Here is a 12401-nt window from a genome sequence, read left to right as displayed (position 1 = left end):
GCCGGATGGCCTATATGAGTTCAAAGTCATGCGAATTGGGCTCTGCAACGCGCCTGCGACGTTTGAGCGCATGATAGATACCATATTGCGTGCCCACAAGTGGAAAACTTGCTAGTGTTACCTAGATGACATCGTTGTCTTTTCAGCTGATTTCCAGACACACCTTCGTCGTCTCCACGAGATTCTGACGTGTCTAGATTCTGCAGGCCTACAACTTAACACCAAGAAGTGCCACCTCGCAGCCCGAAAACTAACCATCTGGGACACGTCATCACAAGAGACGGTGTTCTTCCGGATCCCGATAAGCTTCGAGCTGTCGCTGACTTCCCAATGCCCACATCGCTGACAGCCCTAAGAAGTTTCGTTGGTCTTTGCTCTTACTTTCGTCGCTTCGTGCGCAACTTCGCGTACATCATCGCACCTCTGACTAGTCTGCTTTCCAACAGCAAAGGTATATCTGCATGTTCACCTGCATGTGACGACGCATTTCACCAGCTGCGCCGCCTGCTGACCTCACCACCTATTCTTCGCCACTACGACCCCACGGCTGCCACAGAAATTCACACTGATGCAAGTGGCGTTGGTCTTGGCGCAGTTTTGGCACAACGCAAAGGCACCCAAACCGAATACGTAGTCGCTTATGCAAGTCGCGCTCTCAAGAAGGCTGAATTGAATTTCTCCGTGACATAAAAGGAGTGCTTGGCCATAATCTGTGCGCTTACGAAGTTTTGCCCGTACCTTTACGGCCGTCCTTTCGACGTGGTCACAGACCACTACGCTCTATGTTGGCTGTCCACCTTGAAAGACCCGTCCGGACGTCTGGGGCGTTGGGCACTTCGATTGCAGGAATACGACATCCGTGTCGTATATCGTTCTGGTCGCAAGCATGCGGACGCCGATGCACTTTCCCGATCGCCATTAACACCAGATGTGGCTTCTCTGTCACCCCCTTTTACCACCTTGTCACCACTCGACACCACTGACATGCTTTCGGAGCAGCGTAAAGACCCATACATTGCCTTGTTAGTCAACTACCTTACCGATCCGTCTGCTGTCCCTTCCACGAGAGCGCTACGCCGGCAAGCAGCCCACTTTTCCTTACGAGACAACATTCTGTACCGCCGCAACTACATGCCTGGTGGTCGGAAGTGGCTCCTTGCTGTCCCAACTCATATGCGCTCTGACATCTGCATGAATTTCCATGCAGATCCCCAAAGTTCTCACACAGGTGTCCTGAAAACCTACGAAAGGCTGCGCCAACGATATTACTGGCGAGGAATGTATCGCTTTGTGCTGAAATACGTTCAGTCTTGCACCACCTGCCAACAGAACAAGACACCTCCGTGGCACCTTACTGGCATGTTACAGCCGCTCCCGTGCCCGGCTCGCCCATTCGACCGCGTCGGTATAGACCTCTACGGCCTCCTTTCATATAGTAGCTCTGGAAACCGGTGGATTATTGTCGGAGTCGATCATCTGACACGCTGTGCTGAGACTACAGCTCTACCGGCAGCGACCGCCCACGAATTTGCCCTCTTCATTCTCCGCAGCTTCATTCTACGCCATGGTGCTTCGCGGGAATTACTCAGTGATAGGGGTCGAGTGTTCCTGTCGGAGGTCATCCAAGCTATCCTCGCTGAATGCAACGTCATCCACCGGAAATCTACCGCATACCATCCACAGACAAATGGTCTCACTGAGCTGTTCAACCGCACACTTGGCGACATGCTGAGGATGTACACCTCCTCCGACCACACTAACTGGGATGCTGTATTGTCTTTTGTTACCTTCGCTTATAACACCGCGACGCAAGTGACTACCGGTTTTTCCCCGTTCTTTCTATTGTGCGACCGCGAACCTTCCCACTCACTCGACACTATACTCCCGTACCGCCCTGATGCATCTGAGTGCTCCGCGCTTTCGGAAGTCGCCAGATACGCTGAAGACTGCCGTCAGTTGGCTCGGTCTCTGACAAGTGAGGCTCAAGGTCTACAAAAGACTCGACACGACGACGCTCACCACATAGCTACTACGTTTCGTGCTGGCTCCCTTGTGTGGCTTTGGGTGCCCCCGCACGTTCCTGGCCTGTCTTCTAAACTTCTAGCCCGGTACCATGGTCCGTATCGTGTCATTGACGCCACCTCCCCGGTGAGTTACATCATCGAGCCATTAATACAAGCACCAGATTTGCGCCGTCGACGACGCGAGACCGTACACGTCGACCGTCTCAAGCCCTACTACGACCCCCTCATTGTGCCTATTCCCTGAATCGCCAGGATGGCTACCCTTCACCCCGGGGGTATTGCAGTGGAGTATACGCCTTCGAAAGATGACGAAAAGCCCCGTGCTCTGCTTGTGCGAGAGTCTGTGCCGCCTTTGCCAGACTTGCCGTACGCCCATTTTCCGTCGCGACCTAGTTGCGACTTTTCTGCTCGAATAAACGTCATCACACCATTATCAAAACGGCCAGGAGAGCTAAAAGTCGTAGGCGGCTAGATAGATAGATAGATAGATAGATAGATAGATAGATAGATAGATAGATAGATAGATAGATAGATAGATAGATAGATAGATAGATAGATAGATAGATAGATAGATAGATAGATAGATAGATAGATAGATAGATAGATAGATAGATAGATAGATAGATAGATAGATAGATAGATAGATAGATAGATAGATAGATAGATAGATAGATAGATAGATAGATAGATACGCTCTAAGTCCTTGAAGTTTGCTAAGAATTAATCGCATTTAAAAAATAGACTGCAACAGGCGTGGTAGACTACCCACTGACTTTAGGCTTATTAAAGCGTTAAAAAACCAATCTGTACATACGTGAAAACAGCAATCGCATATAAGGCGCCAGTAACATCATGCTGGAATCATCATCAAATTATTGTCACAATAATAGGAAGCGCGAGCATGCCAACTTACTCGCTACTGGCATGAGTAGAAAAATACCAATTTATTGCAAAATGTGAGCTTCCACCTACTTATTTTCAGCAATGTTCCGGTGATTGGAAGGGCTAAAGCAGAGAAATGGGATGAAATTATGGAAGCGCTTTAGATGTACAGCCTTCGTTCTCAGTGCGTGAGTTAGCCCTGTCTGTTTTTGAACAACAAAGACCTCCGGCTTGTGGATAAAAATTCTAACATACATATCATGTCAAGAGGCTTTTCAAGGTGATTGCCGATTCCGCACACGTTCATATCTGTTTCGCGTTCGCAATTTAATCAAATGAAAGTCAGTTGATAGCCGAGCATTCTTTCTACTCTTCTCTCAGTTTACCTGTCGAGGTTTGTTCTGTTTTGTTTTTTTTCAGATGCTATCATTCCTCATAAGAATGCCAAGAGTGCGGCATCCAACTCATGCGACGCCGAGGAGACCATCGAATAAATTCTATTCCACTGCTCAAGTTACCCACTCCATGACGTCTTCTTAGAGCCAAATTTTATCGTATTGATGCAATACCGCTGTCTACAAAGGAGATCCTGCGACCTCAACCTTCTGTGCCCGGGCATGCACAAGGCTCCAAAAGCCATGGAGAACTACCGAAATTGACCGGACTTGACGAGCGACTGTGAACTATCAGTGCGAATTCTGTTGCCTGTCTTCCCACTATTGCTGTACATTCCCTTCCCTCTTTTTTTATTAAGTTCATTCTTCTCTACGGTATCTGTTATTCCCCCTTTCCCGTCCCCACGTGTAGGATAGCTAACCTTGCCTAGCTTCGGGAACCTCCCTGCCTTTATCCTTTCTTCCCTTCACCCTCTCTCCCCAATGAAGTCGTAAAGCACTTCAGCACTTCGGAGACTAGAGCCGACGTGCTTACCCGTTGCGTCGCTGAACAGCGAGATTACGAAAGACGGGCCTCAGTCTTCCACGGCTCCGGATGTGTTGTACATGTACGCTCCACTACACGCAGACGATGAACGCAAGAGCAAAAGGAAGCGTCTCGCGTCCGCGCCAGACGCCAATAAACATGATTACAATGTATCGAGATAAAGGGCCCGGAACGATCCGCAGTTTGTGCAGAAGAGTCGGGAGAACGTTCTAAGAAGGCGTAGACAATGGCGTGAAGGGTGAGCGCACTCACTGAGTTTATGCCCCACGTCACTGGGAATTGTCCATGTCGAAGGGCAACAAAAGCGAAGCGAGCGAAAGCCAGACAAATTCACGACAACTCACATTTGGCTCCAGACCATTTTTTTGTCCTGGATATTCGAAACAATTTGTTTTGTAAGGGAGACAATATGAAGCGTGTTGTTGGTGATCGACATTAACTTCATGGGAATTACACGTAAAAAACAGCTTACACTACTAATCGAACAAGACGACGTTAGAAATTATGGTAAAAAAAGCGGTCTACGCTTGAATACACGTTCATTGCAGTTTACTGTATCAAGGAAGAAAACATTTCTCCGAGTCCGCACTAATAATTGTATTCATTCACTCGGACAAAAACAACCCGCACGATTTTACAAATACTAGAACGTATGTGCGAGTACAAATGTGAATGTTCGTAGTTTATTTGTTTACTTGCGCTTGCTCAAATCCGTTGCCGAAAAATTAGAAGGACACGAGTTGCGAAGCAGACAAGAAATCAGACATGCGCCAGGGAAAAAAAACTGTTGCAGACTAGAACAATGCAATATCGATGCAGGCCATTTCTACGGACTCAAGGTTGTTTCGCAGTATAATAACATCAATTTTGCCTGACCGGCATTTGAAGTCGCCGCATAATAAAGAGACATACACATTAAAAATGCGAAAGCAGCCAATTCTGAGGTAGTAAATAATTATCCAACATTCACTAATTACTTGATAGCCAGATAGTGAGGGTCACGTTGATAAAACTGTTACCAAGTTTCTAACTCTTCACACATACAGAAAACGCAATACAGATTTAGTGGCATTACTGCAGGAGAGACGATACATTTTTGTAACGATTACTAGGAAAATTGACCGCATTTACGCAGCATTAGGCGTGCGAAAATTTGATTTACGAGCGCCATTAGCTATTTATATTAGGTCGAATTTGCTATTAGAACGTAAGCGAGATTAAAAACTTGAAACATTATGGATGGTTAGTTTATGGGAGTTAATGTTAATTCCAGAAAAATGCAGCTTACGAAGGACGCCGTAGTGAAAGTGGCATTGCGTTCTTACAAAAATAAATATCCACTCCTTACAGTTCATGCCTTTCATGCCTCATCAAACACAGGGTCTGACCGTCCACGTCGGTGTCCGTACTGTGGATGCGAGCAACACAAAGAAAAAACGACTTGATGACGCAAATACTCGTCCAAATTGGGTGTGACACCACATGACAAAACACCAGATTATGACGTCATCGCGCGAGAAGGAGGAAGAGGCAGAAAAGCCACCATGCCTACGCGGTACGTGCAGCACAACCACAGCGAAAGCTGGAGGAGCGGCCTTCTGGAGCCTTTTACAACGAAAGCTGTTATACAATCACAACTCGAATCTCGCGTAGCCCCGTAGTTATCCGCCGCCATCGCCGGTGTCCGTAACCACATCGCGTGAAATTGGCAAAAAAGCATACCACCAATGACAACGTCGAGCTCGAGCCTGGGTCCGCTGGGTGCCAGCCCAGTATCATACCACTGAGCAACACCAGTGCTTGGGAACTTGCCTTAGGCAGGCTTGATGTCGGGAAAGCAATCACGTTCATACGACTTGTAAAGCGTTTTAAAACAGCCAAAGAACAACCAGTCGTCGCTAAATGCGAATAGTGTAACGAGTGGGTCGTGCAATGCTTCAGCCAATTAAGAAAGCTTGTTTTTGGTCAGCTGATCTGATAACTGTGGCGCATATCCACTTCAGGCATAATTCCTAACCGTCATCAGCCACTGCATTAACAACTGGCACGAAATTCCTCGCGATAGTTATGCGGGCCACGCTTCTGAGAAGAATCACGATAAATATAGCGAAAGCCGGCCTGCTTCACTCGAATTTTTATTACTAATGCCCTAGTGGGCATCAAGTAAGTGAGCTTGCAGCATTTACCCATTAGTGTTTAGAAAAGGCTCTGAGGAGCCACTCTTCTAGCTTTCGCTGTGACTGTGCTGCACCATCCGTGTAGGCCTGGCGTTTTTTTTTTTTTTAACAAGAAACATTTCTTAGCGAACTTCGGCGACTTTGAGCGTGTTTATCTATCTAGCCGCTTTTGTTTGGGTGCTCTCGTGGTCACCCTCTTTATTTGGCGTGAACCAAAACTAGCTAAGATAGTTTGATTAATATGACGCGCTGATCAAGACATGAATAATGTCACGATTCCGTCGCGTACGTCATCAAACATTTTCCGCCAGACAATGCCACATACGCACGGGCTGGTATGTGCCACGTCGGGAGCACACATGGGCAATTTTAAAGCGCGAGCGTTAAGAAATACCCTTTATCTGTAGGGTCGACCCGATGAAGCAAACAATAAATGTCAGGGTTTCAGCTGGAGTCAAACGCAAGAATTCTGCGTGGCAATGAAGCATTTTATCACAGAGCTACGCCAAGTGTCGGAACATCTTTTTAAATAGTTTCGCTTCGAGAAGGAGCGTGCGATAGCTAGTGCCATGATGGCGTGGAAAGCGAGCCGCCAAATGCGTGAGTGCTGTGATGTTTGTGTTGGCGACTAGTTCTCCGTGTCATTCGCTGCAATCGCGCCGCTTTCTAGCTTGAACGAGCTCCTAGTACTCTCCGATAAGCTTTCTGAGCTGCTTCCACTGCACAATCAGCAATATTATGTACCCTTCAACGGGTTGGACGAGCAGTTTGGCTTGTTATGACTGGCAATGCATGGATCCGGCCTGCACGAGACTCTCATCGGCATGCCCTCCCGACGTGGTCCGCGTCTTGCAGAAACTCGAGAGGTATCTGCGTGCGCTGCAAGAAACGCGCATCAGCGTCGCTGGAACAAACATCCTGTGTCATCTGCTGCGGTGTCCTCACAATGGCGGCAGACTGTAGTTCGCGTCCGCTGCGCTAGGGGCGCCCTTGTTTAAAAAGGGTTCATAGTGGTTGCAGTGCTTCCAACCCAATTTTATAAGCACTACGTATACACTCCTTTGATACAGCCGTCATGCCAGGTTGATGTCAAATGTAGTTAGTTGCCATGCGCTGAAGTTAATTTATGTAGCAGTGTCGAGGACCAACACGTTCGCAAGCATAAGCGCTTCATATCAGCTACTGGTGTTGCGAATGCGCATTTTTCAGCTGGCATCGTTGCGCAAGGGCAGACAACTGGTTATATAAACATCTGCAGCTCTTCAACATATGTCTGTACGTTCAACATTTGTTAATATATCTAGCGTCATTTCATAACCTGTCACTAAAAAAATCCAACATGGTCCCCTTCTCTCCACATGCTTCGCATAACGTCGATTCCCAGGTACGTGGGATCGGCTGAATTTTTTAAACGGGGTAACCCGTGTATCCCATGGCACTGCGGCCTGGGGACTTTTGGGCTTCTCTGTAGCTATCTCTTATCACCTTTCATGTTCGTGGGCTCATGTGGGCTCACCTTAGTGCTTCAATGCTTTCAGCACGTAGAATTGGCAAACAGCCTGGCAATAGGCGAGCCTTGTGCTGAACGGGCGTAAGAAAACGAGCCAGGAGACTGCACAATTTTTTCAAGGCACAGGCATGAAATATAATTGTGCGCTTTTCCCCTCCGTAAAGTTTCCCGCCATTAACCAGAGGAAACTCCTGCGCGGCGATCGTTGAGGCAGCATGGGAAGGACAGGTAGTTCTCCGATTTGCCTAACCTACGTACGTGCGGCTTTGAACTCACTTGTGGTTTCGTTTATTGTTGTGTTTTAGCTTTTGTTTCGGCTGAAAGAACGGATCAATGTAACCTTGCTGAGCCAATTTCAAACGGTGAGCGTAAATGTTGAGGTGGCGATGTAGAACTACCAAAACGTTGCTGAACTTCGTCATGCGTGAAAGCAGCTCCAGGCTTCACAGACCCAAATGAAGCCGAAAAAAAAAAAGGATTTGGCAAATTCATGTAATATTCATCGTTTCCCATCTTGGCTTACATGTCATGCGTTGAAGCTCCTATAGCACTAGCGCCAGAGTTTTCTTTAGTGCAATTACAGGAAGCTATGATTGCATCTGCTCCAATTCCTCTATTATTTCCGGTAATCACTTCATACCTGCTTTTTTTTTCTTTGCGTTACCGTAAAAAACATGTAATCGTGGTTCTACCATACATTGCTTTACTTTGGGGCAGCACACTTTGTAGCGCTGAGCAGTCACAAACTCGGGCGTTTAATCAACTTCTCGAACTCAGATTTTTATACCTTATTATTTCCGTATATATGTACAGTGGTTAAAATACTGTTCAAAGATTAGCCACGAAATTTAATTTGCCGTAGCCTTCCTTAAGTCTGTCGGAAGAAGGCGTAACAATCTTCAGCCAAAATAGGAAGTCACGTTTTCTAGCGTGTCACCTAAGGAAGCATTGACTTTGACCGATTGTGACATGCTGAGTCATTTATGACTTGGTGTACTAACTCTTAATATTTTTATAGCACTAAAACGTTGTCCACACGTAGTAAAGTAGATTAACGGTAGTCAATTCTGTGTCTATAAACCATTCACATACATTTTACACGTTAAATAAACAAGAAAAGCAAAAGAAGGGCTAGCGCTTATACCTTTCGTTATTCATGCAAAACAACAGTGTGCACGGTAATCTCTAAAAATTTTATGCAGTAACATGTAATATAAAAGGTGTTGAAAGTGCGCAGCCTGCCTTTCAACGACGTTCGCGCTGACGGGCAAGGAAGCACTGGCGTTCCGCATCTGCACCCTCCTCCGCGTTCATATGGCGGGAAGGGGAACCTTCGATTGTATTGTAAGGGCACCTTCTACTCGCCTCCATCCTTTCTTCCGTCCTACTCACCTACGCATCCCTTCTCCACCCAATGTCACACTGTACCATGCACGACTATGCTTTACACTGTGCTTGCTCGTTTCTGTCCTCCTCACCCACACATCTCTTTTCCTCCACTCTTTATTCCTCCTCCACTCTTTCATTCTATCATTCCCTGATTCGCTGACGTATGCTTTGGCATACTTCAGCGTTACTGCACTGTATATGCTCTCTACAAGAGCAGAGTTGTGCATAAGTCCGCCATTTGGTTCAATGCTGTGCAGTGAAGCCACTCTTCACGTGCACAGCTGAAAAATACGGCGCGATGTTCCGGTGCGGGAGGTGCGTGGAAGATCTATTCACGCGCGCTTAGCAAGATTGCACAGTTGCAGTGAGGCGGTGTAATGCTATAGGTAGTGATAATGCTTGAGAGCCGTGTGCTCAGATTTAGGTGCGCGTAAAGAACCCCAGGTGGTGAAAATTTCCGGAGCCCTTGACTACGGAGTCTCTTCTAATGATATGGTGGTTTTGGGTCACGTTAAACACAAAAATACCTAACTCTGGTAAACATGATTAAAAAGTAAACTCATTCATAATAACGCCGCTGTGTGGTTTTTACACGAGACATACGATGCACAATGTTTCGGCTATAACAATTGTTTGTTTGTCTGGTTCACTCCGACCCCACCAGATGGCGCCAACTGTACAGTGTGTCGGAGCTTCACACGTTTGCGGCTTTGATGATCTGGCCATTGTAACTTTCGTAATGTGGCTGAAACAATGTAATCACATTAGCGCTCGCACCTTGGCCTATTTTGATTCGATGTGTGGAGATCGAGAGTTCATACGAACGAAGATGGATTTCCGAGATAGCGCCACGAACGTAAAGCCTAATCAGCGGGTATTTTACTTCACACAAATGTTTACGGTCTTTAAAGACGCGTGCATGCGCACATTCTATCCGCTTACGTAAAAAAGTATACGCACAAGCTAAACGCCCCTAATGACGGTGACGATGAGACTGAAGCTGGCACTACCGCCCCACCATTGTGTATGTAAAGTAGGCTTCACCGCGCAAAATTAAACTTTGGGCGTCACTTTTCACCACGTGATAGCACTCGCCGAAAAGCGTCGTGAGTGGCGCAAGGAAAAGGTATGCGCAACTGTGCTCCCTATTCGTAGCATATACACTAACTCTAGTTTTCTGCTGCTCCGCCACGCCATCCTGCAAAGTTTTGTGGCCGACATTACAGGGCTTCGCTATCTATTCTGCACGACTGACATGCGAAGGGCAGCACTCAACAGTCTGGTTAGGCATTTTCACTCGGCATGATGAACAATTATACACTCATTCGTGCGCAAATTATATTGCACTGCCCACTGTGCGTCAAATTGAAACAGCATAATTGTGAGCCACTCAGTATTGCATCCCTATTACAAAAACAAATAAATGTGCTATTTTGTGAGAGTTTAGGAAGATAATGTCTTTTAACGTTCACGTCGACATCTAATTTTTCTGCAGTGAGTCAGTTTTGATTCTTGATGCATGATAAACAAAAGGGTGCGAATAAATTATTTCGATTACTGGTAGCGCGTTGTCTGCTTTCTTTTTTTTTCTTTGTATGCTGTATTTTCGCGCCCCTCAGTTCATAATAAACCCAAACCAACTCACCCAACTTTTATTTTACTTGGCATTAATTCTTACGTAAATACCTAATATGTACACAATGCATGCTAAGTTTTTTTTAAGATGTATTAGTTTCGTGAGTGAGACAAAAATATCACTATTGAGGCAGTCCTAGAACATGGTACGTCGAATGATTGTTGAGTATGGAAGTGTCACCAGCAGCACAATAAAGCCAAATCGCCGCTATTTCTTCACTCAGAAAGCCTAAACAAAGGCTAACACTCCGTTTGAAGTCTATTCAAAAAACACGCGGTGCGTTACGCGCCTACGTGGTTTCTGTGTACAATGTACACACAGCTGCTGAAGGGGATATTTCATGGCTATAGGCTGTGTGTATGTCGCTGCTTCGGTAAAATGGTGCGTATTTTTAAGCCAGAAAGCATTGTAAGCGTAATACCTTCAACATTTTTTTTCCCTGGTGCAATAAATCACGTAGGAAGCTTTCCGTGCTCCGAATGCTGCTTAAATATATAGATTCCGTCTTGTTTTTAAGAAAAAAAGAACGGGGTGATTTACGTTCAGAAAAACCATCCGACAGCGAAGGCTTAAAGAAGGCTCGCATGAGTGATGACCGAGTTTTGGGCGAAGATGGATTTGGGAGATAGGCCTGTGCATCAACGGGTTTTCGACCGTGCTTCATAGGAGCCATGAACTGAAGAAAGGCGACAGTTTAGTCTTGGCGTGTCAACTGTATAGTCCAGTACAAAACGTAGAGTTCTGAATCGATGTCGGTAGAACATCCTGCAGCGAAGAAATGTTTTTAGTTTTTTTTCTTTTTTTATTGTTTGGTTACCATCATTAGAGCTTGATCTTCTTGTGTAGGTATTAAAATGCGAAAGATTTTTGGTGAACTGTAGGCACTTTAAGCGTTTATATTTACGCTATCTGTTCAGCCTGCTGTGCCTGCGTGCCCTCTTCATCACTCCGGAGCTTGTTTTAGACCAAGAAAGGTGTGGGAGTGTAAGATAGTTTGAGTAATACGACTATTTGGCCACGAAATTATAAACAACGTAATCCTCTCTTGTACGTCATGAATATTTGTGTACCCCACATGTGTGGCACATGTCCGTGTACCACGTATCGCGGTACGCCATTGTATGGACTGACTGTTTATATCTACCGCGAAATGACGAAGACAGACATTAGTAACCTATATGTGAGGGCGTCAGAAGAAACTGACATCGGCATGGTAGACCCGATTAATACAAAGATAAAAAATCTGGACCTCAGTCGTAATTGAACCCAAGCGTTGTGACGCCTGGGAGTCCAGACCGAACGTCATTGCCTCTGCAAAGGCAATCTCTGTCAAGGCCAGCGAGCGAGCCCGCCTGACGCCATCACTTCAACGACGTCATCTAATACGGCGGCGCCGGTGTGTCTTACGCAACGCACGGCGAGCTCCCCCAACCCACGGGCCCGATAGCCGCCCGATGATGCAATCGGCGCTATCCAGTCGGGTGAGTCTTACGCAATGCGTGGTAACATAACTCGTCCATGGGTGCAACCAAGTGGTGGTTCCTGACTGGAGGATTCTGACACCACGGCCAGCGGCGGTTCTGATTGGGCGTTGCTCACGTAACAGATCAACCGGCGTCTATAAGAAAGGCGAGCGGTGCGTCGCCAAGCAGCTGACCTATGCGTCAGAGGAAAGACGACAGCGCTACAGCGTCCGAAGACACCTCGGCTCTTCGAGTCCCTAAGCTGTCGGCCTCAGTGCCGAGTATGTAACCCCTCTATTCTATTATTTACATAAATCTTGCCTATAGCTCACCGTCATCTTGTCCGCTCGTCTATCAGCTCTGCGCAGAAGCAGCCGC

This window comes from Rhipicephalus microplus, chromosome 10 (genome assembly GCF_043290135.1).
Source record: "Rhipicephalus microplus isolate Deutch F79 chromosome 10, USDA_Rmic, whole genome shotgun sequence".
Taxonomy (NCBI): Eukaryota; Metazoa; Arthropoda; class Arachnida; order Ixodida; family Ixodidae; genus Rhipicephalus; species Rhipicephalus microplus.
Note: the sequence above shows the minus strand (reverse complement) of the source record.